Source organism: Lycorma delicatula, chromosome 10 (assembly GCF_047948215.1).
Source record: "Lycorma delicatula isolate Av1 chromosome 10, ASM4794821v1, whole genome shotgun sequence".
NCBI lineage: Eukaryota > Metazoa > Arthropoda > Insecta > Hemiptera > Fulgoridae > Lycorma > Lycorma delicatula.
In genome coordinates this window covers 8,633,644-8,652,715 of record NC_134464.1, presented here as the reverse complement: position 1 = coordinate 8,652,715, position 19,072 = coordinate 8,633,644, and the positions used below count along the sequence as shown (strand labels likewise).

The following is a 19,072-nucleotide window of genomic DNA, read 5'->3' as shown; positions in this document are numbered from 1 at the left end:
TACATGTGTTTTAAGAGCGTGCAACATCGTATTCAAATGTGTGGGCCACTTTCAACAACTACTGAAACTTACTCATTTTCCCGTAAGGTTGCGTCACGTTTTGAACGCTGTACTTTTGTTAAAAATTATATTTAAATTTATTTTTCATTATTTATTAGTAATTAAATTAAATTTTATAATAATTAAATATAAAGTTTTTATATCTAGATTTATATTTATTTTTATTTGGAATAGGATTTTATTACTATATTATTTAAAATTTTAATAATTTTTTTTGAATAAAATAAAATTATATTTTAAATAGATCGATAAAAGTTATATCTAAGCTTCATTTTCAAGTTCATGGAATTTCCATGTCCTTTCGTCTGTTTAAAGAACTAATTCTTTGAAGGTAAATATTTTTTAAAGTTTTTATTATGTTTTAAAAACTTTAATGGAAATCCACTCAGAAAAAATCTAATTTTCTAGGACCCGGGATTGAGTAAATACGAGTGGTATATTGTGGTGAATGATTAATTATGTTTGAATTAATCATCCGAAAAGAGAGTACTTTTTTTTAAGGAACCCTTCTGAAAAAAAAAGGTTAAATGGTATTTTATTTTAATAATTTTAAATATTTTCCGGAAATGTTAGTTTAAGTTTATCAAGGTTTTTTTTATAAAATATTATACTTTTTAATGATATCTTTTTCTACTAAGTCGTAGACGACTTTTTAAAATACATAATTCTTTTAATAAATTTAAACGGATCTTTTTTTAATATCTATTGGCTTTTTAGCTTTTATCAACACATTTCCAAATGTCTATATTATATATTTTCTTTGATGTAATGGCTGTTTCAAAAAGGACGCACCCTAAGATTAAGGAGGTCACGTATAGGTAAATTATATTTCTCCCGACATGTCAGTTGGCAACACTGATCTTAAGTTTATCTGCTTGTAAGAGTTGAAATGGCCTTCTTGAACACTAGTGCTATACCGGTATAAATTCGTCTCAATTGTTTTAAGTTGTCTTTTTCCAAGGACGAAAGTGTGTTTATTATTGAGATTGATTGCGTGTATAAATCTTACGAACGAGTGAAAGACGAGTTTCGAATAAAATTTCCCAGTTCTTCAGTTCCGAATAAATCTACACTATATCGTATGACTTAAGTGTAGGGAGAAGACCAATTTGGTTTCAGGAAAAGTATAAGGACAAGGGAAGCAATTTTAGGCCTCAGATTAATAGTAGAAGGAAGATTAAAGAAAAACAAGCCAACATACTTGGCATTTATAGACCTAGAAAAGGCATTTGATAACTAGACTGGAATAAAATGTTCAGCATTTTAAAAAAATTAGGCTTCAAATACAGAGATAGAAGAACAATTGCTAAAATTTACAGGAACCAAACAGCAACAGTAACAATTGAAAAACATAAGAAAGAAGCAGTAATAAAAAAGGGAGTCCGACAAAGATGTTCCCTATCCCCGTTACTTTTTAATCTTTACATGGAACTAGCAGTTAATGATGTTAAAGAACAATTTAGATTCGGAGTAATAGTACAAGGTGAAAAGCTAAAGATGCTACGATTTGCTGATGATATAGTAATTCTAGCTGAGAGTAAAAAGGATTTAGAAGAAACAATGAACGGCATGGATGAAGTCCTGCGCAAGAACTACCGCATGAAAATAAACAAGAACAAAACGAAAGTAATGAAATGTAGTAGAAATAACAAAGATGGACCGCTGAATATGAAAATAGGAGGAGAAAAGATTATGGAGGCAGAAGAATTTTGTTATTTGGGAAGTAGAATTACTAAAGATGGACGATATAAATTGCCGAATAGCACAGGCGAAACGAGCCTTCAGTCAGAAATATAATTTGTTTACATCAAAAATTAATTTAAATGTCAGGAAAAGATTTTTGATAGTATATGTTTGAAGTGTCGCTTTATATGGAAGTGAAACTTGGGCGATCAGAGTATCTGAGAAGAAACGATTAGAAACTTTTGAAATGCGGTGCTATAAGAGAATGTTAAAAATCAGATGGGTGAATAAAGGGACAAATGAAGAGGTGTTGCTGAAAAACATAGCTAAAAGAAGAGACAGACTTATAGGCCACATATTAAGGCATCATGGAATAGTCGCTTTAATATTGGAGGAGGGACAGATAGAAGGAAAAAATTGTGTAGGCAGGCCACATTTGGAATATGTAAAACAAATTGTTAGGGATCTAGGATGTAAGGGATATACCGAAATGAAACGACTAGCACTAGATAGGGAATCTTGGAGTACTGCATCAAACCAGTCAAATGACTGAAGACAAAAAAAGCATATGATTTATAAATTTCGAGAGACCGGGAGTGTACACAATCGGAAAAGCACAACCGTCACTGTTAACAGCAGAAGTTCTGGAGGATGAAAAAGAACGTATGACTCGCTCGCCCAGAAAATCGCTTAGAAAATTATCTTCACAGGCTGGGCTTTCACTACCTACAGCTTTCAGGGCTACAAAAAATTATAATCGCATACTTATCGCGTCGGTGTCGTTCAAGAATTGAAAGAAGTAGACCAAGGAAAACGTTTACAGTATAGTCGTTGGTTTTGTTTTCTTTTTGATGACAACGGTATTGAATTTTGGATCGTGTTTATTTCAGCGACGAGGCACGGTTTCATTTGGATGGCTACATTAACAGCAAAAACTGCCGAATATGGAGCGTTGAAAATCGCTCGTTATAATATACATTTGTTCTAATTAAACATAAATTATTTTTCATAGTTTTGTATTGAAAATTGCCCCTAGGATACATTTTGTTTTTATTCAGGCTGATGGCCTGTAACAGTTTAAAATACCTAATTTCTAAATATCAATTTCATTTTTTATTTACTTCTTATAGTTCATAGGAAATTCGGTATGTCCATCGGTATTATTCATCGTATTGTCCATTGCATACACGTAATATAAGGGTCAATCACTCTTTTCTATAGGAGGAACGGCATAACGTCTTACACGAGCTCCTCTCTGTGGATAATAAAACGATTGCTTGACAGCGACGAATGTGCAGTATTCAATCCGGCTGAGCGTGTTTTGGTTGCTTGTTTTTATGGTTCAGCCAATTCCTATCAAGAATCTCTGTTTCTTACCGACAAAATCTATCGTTCAACACTGTAAAAAAAAAACAAAAAAAAATGGAAGTAGTAATAATTCTTAACGTTCAAGCGACTTTTGGGTTAATAATAAAATTGTAATAAAATATTTTACAAAAATTCTCTAGTTGTGACATTATTATATTTTTAATAGGCCTTATCTAAAACATTAGCAGGAAACTGTGAAATATTTTGTAATAATCATTCTGTTATTATTTTTAAAAAGACATTATTATAGATTAAAGACTATATTATCTTCAAAGACTACTTATAAAATCGTTTTTAATAGGTAGTAAATGTCAGAATAAATATATTGTTTCTTATATCCTATTTTATTTGTGTTCATGAATTTGTAAGTTGAAATGTAAAACAATATATGTAATTTGTAAAATAGCGTCGTTGATAAATAAAATATCATTATCGGCTTTTAATGTTCATAAGTGTACTTGTCACAGTCTTATCTCCAACATAAAACGGAATAATTAATTTACTACTTTTAGATCTGTATGTGTACGCTATTTTTATTTTTTATACTTATATAATATGTTTCCGGTCGTAAATTAGAATATTTATCGGTTACAATTTATTACTTCTATAAAATAAGTCGTGTGCTATTGTAATACGAGGGTCGTTTAAAGAGACAAATGACGTTAGAAAAATGATTATTTATTCAATGACAATGAAAGCTAACGATGCTTTTCAACATAATTCCCGGCTATATTTAGACACGTATTCCATCGTTCTTTGAGTTTTCTTATTCTGATAGTAAGAAATGTTCAATTTGGTGCAGAAGCCATTCTTGTTTCACGTAAAAACCCTTTGAGAAACCGAACAAAAAAATATTTGACGGTTCGAAATCGGAATGTAAGGTGAATATGTCATAACCTCCCAGCCTAACGTTTGGATAATTTCCCAAGCCTTTAAGCGATATTGGAGCGGCGTTATCATGTAGAACGATTACCTTCATTTGAGAATTTGAGAGAGAACCAGGACTTTACTTCGTTTACTTCTTGTTGAGGATTTTGCTTTATTCTAACGAAATCCACGGTAAAAATCACGACGCGCTAAATAAAATATTATAGTAAACGCAACACGAGCTCACCATTAGTGCTTGAAATCTTATCTTACACTGGATGATTTTAGATATGTACGTATATATATATATATATATATATACATTGGCCGCAATTACCGAGTGGCCGCCTATTTGTCATCCCGCATCTACTTAGCGCGCGTTGCTGCATGAATTTTCTACAAGCAGTTGACAGTATCGCGGCCAACCGTAACTATGTTCGTGCTTCGCCTGTAGTCTGCTTTTTAATCCTTACATATAATTAATATGAAATAATTTCTTTTTTCAAAAAACAAACTCGTCCCCCCAAAAAAAATTAAATATGCGTATTTCAATGAGCCATGTTTTGTACAAATTCTATCGCTTAATTTTTAATGTAAAATATGTTTTTGGATGATAGTGTTACTTTGATAAATATTAAAAGAAATAAGAGGATATCGTTTATTTTTCCGAAATTTTTTTACGTAAAAACTTGAAATTTGTCCGTGATGACTTCATGAATTAATATGACATGTTGGCGTTACTAAATTTTTAATGAAATTTGAAATAGTGTGACTATCGTGACTCGATAATTTATTTCCTATAATTCTATTATAATTTAACAATTAAAGACAGTCGTTCGGTAATTAAAGAGACAAATAGAAGCACAAATTGGCACCCCTGACATAGAAAGTAGCGACTGTTGGAATGGAATGCAAAGTTGGCAGGAGTCTATTACTCCCTACTTTATCGCAGAACCTGGACAGAGTCCCTTGCTGCTGGATCATTCTAATCGGGCTTGTTTTTAAAAGGGTTATTTTTTTTTTTTTTTTTTTAATCTCGGATCTAATTTTTCAAGTTTTGTCTATTATTATTTTAGTGAATTTAAGAGGGATTTAATTGCATTCCAATCCGTTGTTAAACCAGCGTTATCGAACCCATTTCATGGGCCGACCGCGGAAGGCTAGGCTTATAAAGCCTGTCCTCCCGACGTAATTCCCCTTCAGACCGTCCACTGAAGTCCTTTCGGTGCTAACTCTTTAATAGGCTAGCAGGAATACGCCACAACGGGGCACTAGCTATAAGGAGGGAGCAATGCGTCCCCTTTTCCGGAGGAGTCGTAATTGCTGGGATATTTTGTCTTACTGTAAGTTTTTTTAAATTTAGACCGCGTTTTTGTTTTATGCGCGACTTACCGTGTTTGACGTCTTCAAACTATATAACTCGCGAAAACTTTTCACTCGCGACCCCGGAAACGCGTCTGACGCACTATTCCGTTTATGGCTCATGCGATATGGAGGCCCCTAAGCCTGGTTTGTCGATTTTCGGCTACCGCACCGCACCATCACGGTGGTTCGTCCAGTACGGCGTGAGGCCGCTTCCTTACAACTGTCGGAGTTGGGTCCTCTCGGCAGATGTCCCGAAGATGACTGTGTTCGGACACAGCCGCTCTCCCGAACAGTCTGCGCGCCTGCGCCACCCCCACCTCGGACACGGATTGAAATCTCGCATCAGATCGGAGAGTGGCGTTCCTGACGAACCACGGAGCTCCAAAGATCGTCCGCAACGCGATGTTTTGGACGGCCTCGATCTTCTTTTGAAGCGAGGAGCTCAACACTGCCCCCCCCATGCCGGGTAAGCATATGTTAGAATCGGCAGTACGTACAGCCGAAAAATGAGGAGCTTAGATGCCAGTGGGTACGGGCTGGCACAGTTCAGCACTGGGTATAGCGAGGCTCTGGCGGCCTTAGCCCTCCGGGTCGCATAATTTACATGTTCGCCGAAGATAAGCCGCCTGTCCAACAGCACCCCCTAGCGGCTGTTCGAAAAGAATTTCAATTATTATAACCACTTTTGTTTATAACAAAAATGATAGCTCCGCTTAAAACGTGTGCCGTGGAAGATCAGCGCACTGGGATAAGATTTTACTTTCTGAAAATTAAAAACCGGCCGTATTTCACTCGCGAATGTTAAAATGGTATAATAAAAAAATCCATGCACATTTTTATAAATCGAACAGAAAAAGTATCACTGATATTCATCGTAGCCGAAGACCGGTGAAAGTTTCGACGACACTTTGCAAAATAGCGTTAATGATCTTATTCGTAAGAGTAGTAAAATTCTGGAAATTGCTGAAAACTTTAGTGCGTGTATCGACACTGTTCATTCGATTATCCATGATAAACTGAATTTTTCCCAAATGTGTTCGAGAAGATCGATTCAAAATCGCAAGGATACTCGAATTCACATCTGTAAGAATTCACAAAGATTTTTGCGGAAGGTAAGACTTTTTTTATATCGCATAATAATTCGTGATGAAATTTGGAGCCGGAATCAAACTCTTGAATGTGGAATGAAATAATCGAGGTCGCCTGCCGGGAAAAACCGCGTCAACCGGTTTATTGGGACTATAAGGGCTCAATTTATTTCGTGTTATCAATGGTTACTATTGTGACGTCTAGAAAATAATCGAAACCCACAATAAGGAGTAACATTCAAAGAGCTTTGCAAACTTCGAAATAAATGGTAATCTTATGGTGTAAGATCAGGGCTACATGGAAGTGACACATCATTTCCCAATCAAACTCCAATAATTTTTCCACGAGTTACCGAATATGTATTGAGACCTTACGTTGGTGGAACACGATCCCTGTGCGATTAGCTAATTCTGTCGGTTTTTTTTTTATTGTTTTCTCGAGTTTAGTTGTTGACAACTATTTAGTTGACAGTAAACATTTGAATCATCATTTGGTTCCTTGGAACCAATATTTTGAAGCAGCTCCAAATACACACCACCTTTGTAAAATCCCACAAAATTGATAGCGTGATACATTTTTGATACGAATCGGCTGTCGATGTGGTTCGTTACGGTTCATCACGCTTGGACCATGATCGTTTTCAATTGATCTTATTGTACACGATCCGTTTTACATTACCAGTGATGATTCGTTTCAAAAAAAGGTTGACTTCATTACCTTTCAGATTATTTATCGAAGATATTGATTCGTTGTATTATGCGGAACCCAAACATCGAGCTTCTTAACGAGTCCAATACATTCGATGTGATTTTCAATCGTTATATGTGATTCATATAACCTCTCTGCAATCTCTCGCACAGTTATATGACGATCCAATTCAATTATGGTTTTGGTTGAATCTTCATAAAACTTCAGTAGGTCGATCATCTTCGAGTGAAAAGTCTCAAGGACGAAATTTTTTAAAATGCTTTTGACATGTGCGTTCTGTTAACCGACCAACGCCATAAGTTTATAGTGTTTATCGCTTAAGAGAAGAGATAATGAAAGTTTCACGTATCTCTTTGTGTACCTCAGCAGCTTTCTTGTCTTTACGGAAATAAAATAAAAAAATATGTCGAAAATATTCGTTTTTTGCAGTCCGTGTTAAAATTGGCCACGTACTTACAGGTTCAAACAAAATTACGCGAAATTTTCTTCTGAAGTAAGCTAAAAGTGACAGCTATTCAGTATCGAAAGAAAAAAATCATAACATTGACTGAAGTTCTTCAAAACAACATAAAGTTAACTGCTTTTCAGTTCAAAACCGAAATTACTTTTTTTCCAACCCCAGTATATTTTTTAAACACTTTCTTTGCCTACGACCTAACTGGATCCTCTGCGGAATTCCCTGCAAATTTGTAATTTCTTAAGATCAAAAGTTTAAATAATAGTCTTTCTCGTTTGTGTAGATGATACTTTGGTATCAATATTTTTTTTTTTTTTTTGTCTTCAGTCATTTGACTGGTTTGATGCAGCTCTCCAAGATTCCCTATCCTAGTGCTAGTCGTTTGATTTCAGTATACCCTCTACATCCTACATCCCCAACAATTTGTTTTACATACTCCAAACGTGGCCTGCCTACACAATTTTTCCCTTCTACCTGTCCTTCCAATATTAAAGCGACTATTCCAGGATGCCTTAGTATATGGCCTATAAGTCTGTCTCTTCTTTTAACTATATTTTTCCAAATGCTACTTTCTTCATCTATTTGCCGCAATACCTCTTCATTTGTCACTTTATCCACCCATCTGATTTTTAACATTCTCCTATAGCACCGCATTTCAAAAGCTTCTAATCTTTTCTTCTCAGATACTCCGATCGTCCAAGTTTCACTTCCATATAAAGCGACACTCCAAACATACACTTTCAAAAATCTTTTCCTGACATTTAAATTCATTTTTGATGTAAACAAATTATATTTCTTACTGAAGGCTCGTTTAGCTTGTGCTATTCGGCATTTTATATCGCTCCTGCTTCGTCCATCTTTAGTAATTTTACTTCCCAAATAACAAAATTCTTCTACCTCCATAATCTTTTCTCCTCCGGTATCAATATACTCATGAATAAAGTGTATAATTAAAAGTACAACAAACTAATTTCAGAAACTGAACCCGAGACTAGTCGATTTAGAAACAATCTTGGTGAACAGATTTCATCAGCAGGATGTCAGCCTTTTATTGCAAATGTTCAGATTTAGGAATTTAATTATATGTAATTAAATAAATTACGTCATAAAAATAATCTGTATGTAGATAAGATTATTGTTAAAAAATGCCAAGGCTAATCAAATGTATCGTTTTTTTTTTTAGATTGTCTGATAATTATTTAGCTAATAAATATCCATACGGACACACACACACGCGCGCACATAATTCAAGGAAACTGGAAGAGAATTGGATAATTCAACACCATTATTTATTAATAATTTCTGTTTAGATCTATTTTAAGAAAATACTGGTTGTTTGTGTACATGCGATAATTATGTCTCAACAATTTTGAATACATGCCAGTTTAATAAAAACATAACTGCGTTTTTATTGGAAAATATATTTTTTATCTTTTTTAGTTACATAATTGTTATTATATACGCATAGTTTAATTTACAGTATATTGCAATTGACAAACATTATTTTTTTATATGTAATATTTTGTACATATTTTTTACTCTAAAACTTTTACAATAAATTAGATTTATTGTAAACAGAAATACCCACTGGAAAAAAGTGGAAAGCGGCTCCAAATATAGAAAATCAAATAATTTTGAAAAACTCCCAGAAATTACTCTTCTATACTTTTAGACAATCAAAAACAAATTTCGAAAAACAACTGAAAATGGACGCATGAAAAATAATGCAAAAAAGTTTTCACCGAACATTTAAAAATAAAATTAAAGCTTATCAAACGTACAATACGTTGTAGAAAAACTCGTACAACACTTTTGAAAAGGAGAAAAGGATTAGGTAAAAACATCGGTTTCAATAAGGCGGTGCAACTGAAACTAGGAGCATTGTAAGAAAATTTTTGTCATCCTTGTTTTGAAGAGAACAAGATTTGTAGAGAAACAAAGTTTGTTATTACATGATTTTCCTTTTAGAATATTTTTTATATTTTATTTTTCCTAATGTGTTCGTTGCAATTTGTTCAACTAGTGAACAGTAACCAACACCCCACTACCAAATGGGATGAGGATGATATACTCGTATGAGACATATAATTGAGATATAGTCTTGTACAGACTTAGGCCGACCATTCCGGAGACGTGTGGTTAATTGAACCCCAAGCACCAAATCAAACCCACCGGGTTGGTCTAGTGGTGAACGCGTCTTCCCAAATCAGCGGATTTGGAAGTCGAGAGTTCCAGCTTTCAAGTCCTAGTAAAGCCAGCTATTTTTACACGGAGTTGAATACTAGATCGTGGATACCGGTGTTCTTTGGCGGTTGGGTTTCAATTAACCACACATCTCAGGTATGGTCGAACTGAGAATGTACAAGACTACACTTCATTCAAACTCATACATATCATCCTCATTCATTCTCTGAAGTATTATCTGAACGGTAGTTACCGGAGGCTAATCAGGAAAAAAAATAAAAAAAAGCACCATATCAAATCTTAAAGTTGAAAATGAAATTTTAAACATTAGTAAACAAAAATTATGAAAGGGCGGCTAAATTTTAACGAATTATATTAGTATCGAGACCACTTACGTAATTAAAGGTACGTGTGATCTGAATATTTGTATTTTTTACTTACTTGTACGAATTAAAGGAAGTATTGTGATCGCGAAAAATTTCGGTTTTCAGATTTCATCGGAAATATCCATTTTGACCATTCCTGAATCCATTTTGACTAGTTTCGGCGAGACGGCTGTACGTATGTATCTTCCATAACTCAAAAACACTTAGCCGTAGCATGTTGAAATTTTGGATTTAGAACTGTTGTAACACCTAGTTGTGCAGCCCCCAATACCCCCCAAAGTCAGGGGTTTATTTAAGCGTAAAGTTGAGTTTCATAAGGAAACTAGGACTAAATTTCGTTGTTGCAACATGATCAACATGTTTGGTTGTATGTTATGTTTATTTTGCCTCGAATTTCGAGACATTCATGTAATTGGCTCATAATAAGTAGAACTTGGCGCGGGGTTCGCGCTTACGGGAGCTCGATTAGTTAGTTCAGAGGGATTCGATGTTAGGACATTCAAGATATCCGGACGAGGCCTACAGCGAAGGCAAAGGATGAGTTATTAAATTACCGATGCAAATGTCTACCGAGGCATTTACATCGGCGGCATCCCAACGAGGCCTGGCTTATTACTATGAGATGCAAAAAGTCAGAGGGCGATAGACGACTCCCGTTAAAGCCAAACTGTGCAAGAGCGGGGGGGATGTAGTGACCGGAACGTCATTAGGCGGGTATCTTCCCCTACGGAGTTGAAATGTGCAGCCCCCTTCCCCTTTAATTGCAATCGACTGGACCAAAAGTGTCCAAAAACCCCCAAAATTCAAAACAAATTTGATGCTGGACTTTTTTGTTAACTGCAGTAATAAGCCCTTATTGAGAGCTTTTCAACGATGTATCATAAATGGTATTTATTTACATTAGTTCCGGAGTTATAGCCAAACGAAATTTTAATTAATGAAATATTTGGATCTTACGAAAGGAAGGCCCCCATCGGTTCGAATCCGACTTCATCTCCTTTTTTTTAACTTCTTTTTTTTAATTTAAATTTATTGATTTATTAATAATTATTAACCCCTGATTGTAAAAATGTTTTTACAATAAATAATAATTCAATAATAACAATAAATAAAAAAAATATGAAAAAATATCAGAAGTTATTAATGAAATAAAATTTTATGCACTTTTCATTTTAAAAAAATGTTTATTTGTAATTTAATAGGCGTACAAGGAAGTCATGTGGTGTCCACATCAGCTTTTTTTAATTTGAGCTTGTGTAAAAATATAGTTCAAATATCAAACTATTTTTATGAAAATTTATGTTGAATTTCTTTGAAACATTCTGTATGCTAGGTTTTTTTTTTTTTGGTAGTAAAATTGTTTAGTTCCAATTTGCAGGCGATTAACCACCTGCAAATATAAATATAAATATTTATAAATTTATTTTTATAAATATAAATATTTATGCGTTATAAATATAGTTCTTAATACTTAATAGCGTAAATTATTATTTAATACTGAATCTACGTCGGTAATAAAAATAATATGCTCAATAAAAATTATACATATAAAATGTTTGTTCCACTTACGCTTAGTCTTGATTTTCAAGTAGGTACATTACAAACAAGTTCATTTATAATTATTTATATACGAACAAAAGATCTTATTTTACACTTGACATACTTAAACCGTTTCTACTTGAATTCTTTTTCAAATAACCTAGTTTTCTTTAAAATGTTATACCACTACTTATTTATAATTTCTAGAAATGCTCGTGTAACAAGAATACTTTTTTATTTCCTTGTACGAAGTAAAGGAAGTATTGTGATAGCGAAAAATTTCGGTTTTCAGATTTCAACGGATATATTCATTTTGACCATGCCTAAATCCATTTTGACTAGTTTCGGCGTGACGTCTGTACGTACGTATGTACGTATCTCGCATAACTCAAAAATGATTAGCCGTAGAATGTTGAAATTTTGGATTTACTACTGTTGTAACATCTAGTTGTGTACCTCCTTTTTGATAGCAATCGATTGAACAAAAAGTAATCAAAAAAGCCCAAAATCTCAAAAAACATTGGGTTTGGACTTTTTCTTAACAGCAGTAGTAAGCCATCATTGACAGCGTTTCAACGATGTATCATAAGTGGTACTTATTTTCACTTGTTCCAGAGTTATAGCCAAATAAAATTTTAATTAATGAAATATTTGGATCTTACAAGGGAAGGCGAATTGGTTCTAATCAGATTTCATCTCATTTTATTTTTTTTTTAATTTAACTATATTGATTTATTAATAATTATTAACCCGTGATTGTAAAAAAAAGTTTACAATAAATAATTATTCGATAACAATAAAAAATTTGAAAAAAAATCAGAAGTTAGTTGCGAAATATAATTTTATGCACTTTTATAAATGTGTAAATGTATTTTAATTGGAATTATTACATAGATTTGGTGAAACATCTGATTATTTAATGTTAATTGAAAATTATAATTTAGAATCGTATTATTTTTGGATTTTTAGTTTAATTCCTGTTTAATTTTATCTACGTAAAAGTTAACTGCAGTGTCACTGAAAATAAACCCTCACAAGAACATACACACTGAGGCATACATACCCGATCTTTAATAAATTACAAAAAATTCTTATCTTTTAATTCATTACTCTTCTGATACTGTCGGACAATATTCTCCCTGAAGTCGGAGTCGAACATCATTTCGTTTGTTGTTTGTTGCCAGTCATTCAATCGCTCTTTGGTTTCATATAATTCTTCTGATCTTAATTTGTGTACACGTTCTCTAGTTTTCAATTTTTTTCTCTTTATATTTATTATCCTTTCTTAATCTTTTTATTTTTTCTTTGGTCTTAACGTTTTCTTCCTCTTTATATTTATCTTGTCGTTTATTTGAGATATATTTTTTATGTTTCTCTCTTTTTCCTGAATGATTGTTTTTTTTTTTTAATTTTTGATTATTCACCAAATAATCCAATAATAAAAACTGAATATTATACACCGTAAGGTCAAAATTGTCATTTGTGACCAGTATACAGGAGTTCACTAAATGGAATAGTTTAATTATTATTAATTTTTATTTATACTACACACCAGAAATCTGAAACTTTTCTTAATCAACAACTCACGAAGATACGAATAATTCTGATGTAGCAATACGAGTAATAAAGGAACTTCTACTCTATCGTAATATTTCATGTAAGATTGCTGAATTAATAATTGTATAAATATTTGATGCTAATAAGAACTAATATTTCAACAGTTGTGTAACTGTCCACCTTATTAAAGAATTGGACGATCTTATCTCACTTTCGAATGAAATCACTTTAAATGAAGTGCAGCAAAAAATGCGTATATGTAATTTAATAGGCGTACAAAGAAGTCATGTGGTATCTACATCAGATTTTTTTTATTAAAATTAACGTAACAGGCTACTTGCTGTCTGCCGTATATAATAAGTGTGTGTGTGTGTGTGTGTGTGTGTGTGTTTCTTCTATATTTACTGTTTTGTGACTATTAAACATATACAGTTAGCAACTTAAACGAGCAATGGCTACAGACTAAACACAATCGCGACATTTTATGAAAGAAATGAAAAACTGAATACGAGAATTAAATTCTGTATTTATATTAGCAAAAGTTAATATATTTACAATATTTTTGCAAAATATGTTCGAATTGAACTCTCTTGTCAAACATGCACTGTTGTCCTCAAGCGATCATACTGAGAGACGCCTGAGGCAAAACTTTATTGTCAGTGCTATTGATTCTTTGTTGAACGTTCTCCTTCAGTTCATCGATAGTGTGGCGTTTCGATTCGTAAACTCTATCTTTCAAATAGCCGTAAAGGAAAAAAATCGAAATTAGACAAATCTGGGCAGCTCGTATTGACATCTAAGGAACCCAAAAAACCGGATGGAAATTTTCCGGATCTTAATATTCGTAAGTACGTATAGTGCGTGCGTGCGTTTGTTCGTTCGTTCGTACGCGTGTATGTGTTCGGTGTTGGCCTCATATTTCCAGTACTACTGGATCGATTTTGACCAAATTTGGACAAATGACTTCTATATATGGGCACTGATACCATTTAATTTTTAATTTAAAAGGTCAAAGGAGTGAGACTGTAAAGTAAGGTCACTCTCATTATCTAGATTTTTCGCCTAATTAAGGTCATATTTTTCTTAGGCACATTTTTAACCATTAAAATATAACAATATTTGCAAAATAATTTGCAAAATCGCATCCCCCACCTCAAAAAATACTGTTGTAGACGTCTACTATGTTGTGTCATCACAGGTGAGCGTTAGAATTAAATAAATGAATAATATTTAAAGTGTTAAAAAGTAACTCGGTCTAGCCGGATCTCGAAACTCGATCACCTGGTCGATTCGGTATCTGGTGCGTTAAGCCTCGCGGCTATACCAGTCTGCCGACTGTACAAGCGAAATTTTTTCTGGGTAAGTTGTGAAATCACATTAGTTTAGTTAGTACCGCGCCACCCTAGCGAATTAAATACGGCATGCGTGTGCGCTTAATTAGAATCATTGGATTAAATAAACGAAAAAATATTATATTTAAATAGAATGATAAATATTTTTAATTAAGTTGTGTGTATAAGCCGTGCAACAGAAACGACCCACAGTTGTCAGCTTTTTAGAACGTAGAATTCTGGTACACGAATGTATTAGCAGTCAGATCAAAAAATCAAAAGTATCGCTGTATGATTACCAGAAATAGCATACCATACAACGATTTTCTCATCGGGTCTACCTGTAAAGCCAGTCCCACTAATTTAGACGTATCGGTTTGTCTATTAAATCATGAAGAATCCAACTGATTCGTGTATCATTTTATATTACTTTTTTTTTTGTTTGATAATATCGCCACATAAACATGAAGTTGTTCGTGGGATATGGAAATCGAATTTTTTAGCATATGAAAAATGCCATGCCTGACCGGGATTCGAACCCGGGATCTCCGGATGTAAGGCCGAGAGGCTACCACTCCCCCACAACGTTTTTATGATAACGCTATTTTTTAACCGAATCGTTATGTTTTCTTTACTTTATTCATCAACGATTTTGTTTCACGAATAATAAAAGACTTGGGTTCCCAAATGATCGTAACACATTGGTATAAGTACAAACCATCTTTATAAATTTGGTGCACATTTAAAATTACCATTATTTATATAAAATACATCTGATTAAGTGCATATCTATTTATGTTCATTTTCCTGTTTTTTTTTCTAAATATTATAGCTATGTATCATTTCATATAAGAAACAGAAAAAGTAAATGAATGCGTAGAAAATTATTGTTTGATTAAATTTTCAGTTTCGAATAAGGATTTTGTAAAAAGATATAGTAAGCATAAATCTAGCCACTAATAAATTCAATGAAAGTTAATCCTACTTGAGTTTCGTCCTTATTAATGGGTTTTTTAATATCTTTCATAAAAAAGTACACTTACAAAAATCTAATTTTCTCTGGATGTTTTTATTAAATCAAACAAATTGAAACGATCGCCGGATTCATTGGAACGGCTACCCGTCGTGCAATAGATTTTGCAAACTTTAATAAGAATTAATGATGATGGATTTGTGTACAGAAAATTTACCTGTAAATTTAAATAATTTATACGTTATCATTAAGGGCGCTCCACGTTTTTGCTATTCCTGAAATGAATATTGAAAAGAAAACTCTTTAAAACCTTCTTTCTATTGACATAAATTAATTTTGTAAATAAAACTAGGCTACATAATATAATCCCTTGTTTTATGATTTTTTTAAAAAAGTAATATTATTGTAGTTTTCATTAGCATAAATGAATTTTATAAAGAAAATAATTTAATATTTAGTTTCTATTAAATTTAAATCGCAAATTATTTTTTTCTTTTTAGTGCGTACATTATTTTTTATACATTTTAAATAAAAACGTATTAAATTTTTTGTTTTTAATTTTTTGGAAAGATTTTGGTGTTAAAATTGAATTTATATGATTATTTTACTAAATAATCGTAATTCCAAAAGTATGTTGACCATAAACAGGTTTTATGACCAAAAACTGAAAATAAATTTATAAAAAGAAAAGGAAAATCTAAAATACAAAGTTTTATAGAGTTTTTTATACTTTTTTTACAAACTGCTTTTATTATAAAGTTTCAGTTTATTGTCTTTTTTCTTTTTCCTGTTTAGCCTCCGGTAACTACCGTTCAGATAATACTTCAGAGGATGATATGTATGAGTGTAAATGAAGTGTAGTCTTGATACATTTTCAGTTCGACCATTTCTGAGATGTGTGTTTAATTGAAACCCAACCACCAAAGAACACCGATATCCACGATCTAGTATTCAAGTCCGCGTAAAAATAACTGGCTTTACTAGGACTTGAACGCTGGAACTCTCGACTTCCAAATCAGCTGATTTGGGAAGACGCGTTCACCAGTAGACCAACCCGGTGGGTTCAGTTTATTGTCTGGCATTTTAAAGTAAGCAAGATTTTGACAAGGATATTGAGAGACTAACAACAGTAAAAATTTGTTACAAATACAATATTTATTACCTTAAGTAACATAAACAAAATAAATAATAATAATATAACAATGGTGATTGGAATAATGACAATAAATATCTACTTATTCGTTTAACATACAGAATATTAATTCAAATTAAAAGGTCAAAATTTGTTTAAAGAGAGCAAATTATAAAAACCAGAATACAGTACAATTTACCAAAAAAATTATATCACGGTTACAACCTGATATTACGTTAACATCAAGATAACAACACTAGGAAAGTCTAAAGTTCATACAATTCAATTTTCTGCAAACATTATTACTTTTACTGTCTGCAGTAAAACTAGCGTACACGTTATTAATGAGTAGAATATTTCACTACTGTTCACCGCTCACCGAACTCACCGAACAATTTCCCGCATTCACCCAGTGTCCACGCTGGAATACTCTGACGTACTCTTCACTTGTTACCAAACGCTGACTGTTATCTCCGTCTCCGCATCGAACTCGGGTTGCGAAACTACTCTGTTATCGCCTGTTATTACGACTGCGCCGAACACGACCTCGCATAACTACTGACTTTCTATGCCGGTCCCACGCAGTATTTATATCGCCTGCCTGCAGAACCAGTACTCGCCTCATCCCTTTAATTGTAGAAGCGTAGTAATTTTCATCATCCGTGCCCTTACGTTTTTCTATAAATTCTTAAAATCTAGAAATTTTAGTCATTCTAGAAATAATTCTTATTCTGGTTTAGAAATTTTCATTCCAGAAAATCCTTCTGGTCGATCAATTCATTGTACCATTGTCTGTATCACAAAGAACAGATTGTTAACGGACCTGTTATTCTAAGAAAAAGAATCCCTTTTAGTTTCTTCTGGATTCTTCTTTTCAGTATTATTTTCTTTTTTTCTCCTTAATTGTAAGAAATTCATTACCCTGATCCTGGTCCTGTTACAATATATTAAAATTATATTAACTATATACATCCAGTCCCAAATTAATTATACTGAAATCTTATGTATTTTATGTTATTTTAAAAATTATTTAGACAACTTACTACTTTTGTAACAATAATCTATTTGTCTCAGTTTGGAATGAAACACGCTTATGTATTGGTTTTGAGATTTATTTCAAAATTTATTCAAAGAAAACAAAATTTCCTTTTATCTTTTAAATTAAAATTTTTGCACAAAATATTGTTTGTAAAGTAATAGATACCCTAAAGAAAGGTGTCTTCTTTATAATTACATAGACTGTCTTTTCTATAATTAATTAATGAAACATAAAATTTTATTGACGTGTTCTAGGAGAAATATAAAAATACTTACTGACCATTATTTTTCATTCGTTATATTAAGCCACTAATATTAATCAAAAGTACTCTGCTGTATGACAGTCATATAAGTTATTAAGGCAGATAATTAAACATCTTCAAAAATCTGATTATTGAAGTAGTAATTTTTTATAATAAAAGTGGAGATAAGAAAATTTTCCCCAGAGAAGTCATATATATATACAGTACTTTCGATTGACTTTAAATGTGACCGATAACATACAAAGCTTATGTGTAGTTTTACTATGAAAATTATAAAGGGAAGAATATTTTTATTAATTCTTGAGAATTAATATACACGGTGGGTTAAAAATCAGTCTCTTCTGCATGCTGATTTAAATTTTGTAACAGATGGAAATTTTAAAAAGTAGTCAGTTGATATAATTAAATTATTAGATTGTTATTCAGTTTTTTTATTTTTTTATTTATGTTGAGAACAGTAGAATTTAAGTATGCAAAAACAAAAGTGAGTTCTATTCTTCAGGGTCGGTGGAAAACTAATGTGATACTGTTGCTGTCCATGAAGAATTTCCTTGATACTTGATAATTATTCAAATTGATCTGATGAAAATCCTCGTATAATGTACTAGGATTCACATATAGTGTAGGATCACAAAAAAAAAGAGTGCTGGGATTTTTTTCTTCAAAAGAATTGTAACAGATGATTCATATATTAAGATAACACATAACTTTATTTGAAAAAAATATGTAGTTCAGTGGCTAAACATATCCACGAATGCATAAAAGCAGAAGTATGACACTTAATCACACAAGTAATCCCTGAACTGTATATTAAACTTGAAATTATAAAAAAACATTTTTTATAAACTGTTTTCTTATTAGTAATTGGAGAAACTTAATTTTGGCCCCTATATTTTCTTGCAGAGCTTCACCTCACTTTGACGACTATCTTTCGTCACAGTATTGGTTGATGTGATCCATTTTTCATTGCCTCTTATGAGCCTTGAGCCATTTCAAAAGTGATTTGATTTAGAACTTTTCGGCTAAATCCAACCTCAAACATTGTATAATCTTATCACATACCATCCAGACT

At 32.5% G+C, this 19,072-nt stretch overlaps 1 protein-coding gene across 1 annotated transcript in view; it reads left to right on the top strand.

Annotated features, from left to right (window-relative positions):
* Window positions 1–19,072, top strand: part of LOC142331555 (insulin receptor-like) — a 746,136-nt gene that overhangs the window by 710,957 nt on the left and 16,107 nt on the right. The window lies entirely within an intron of this gene.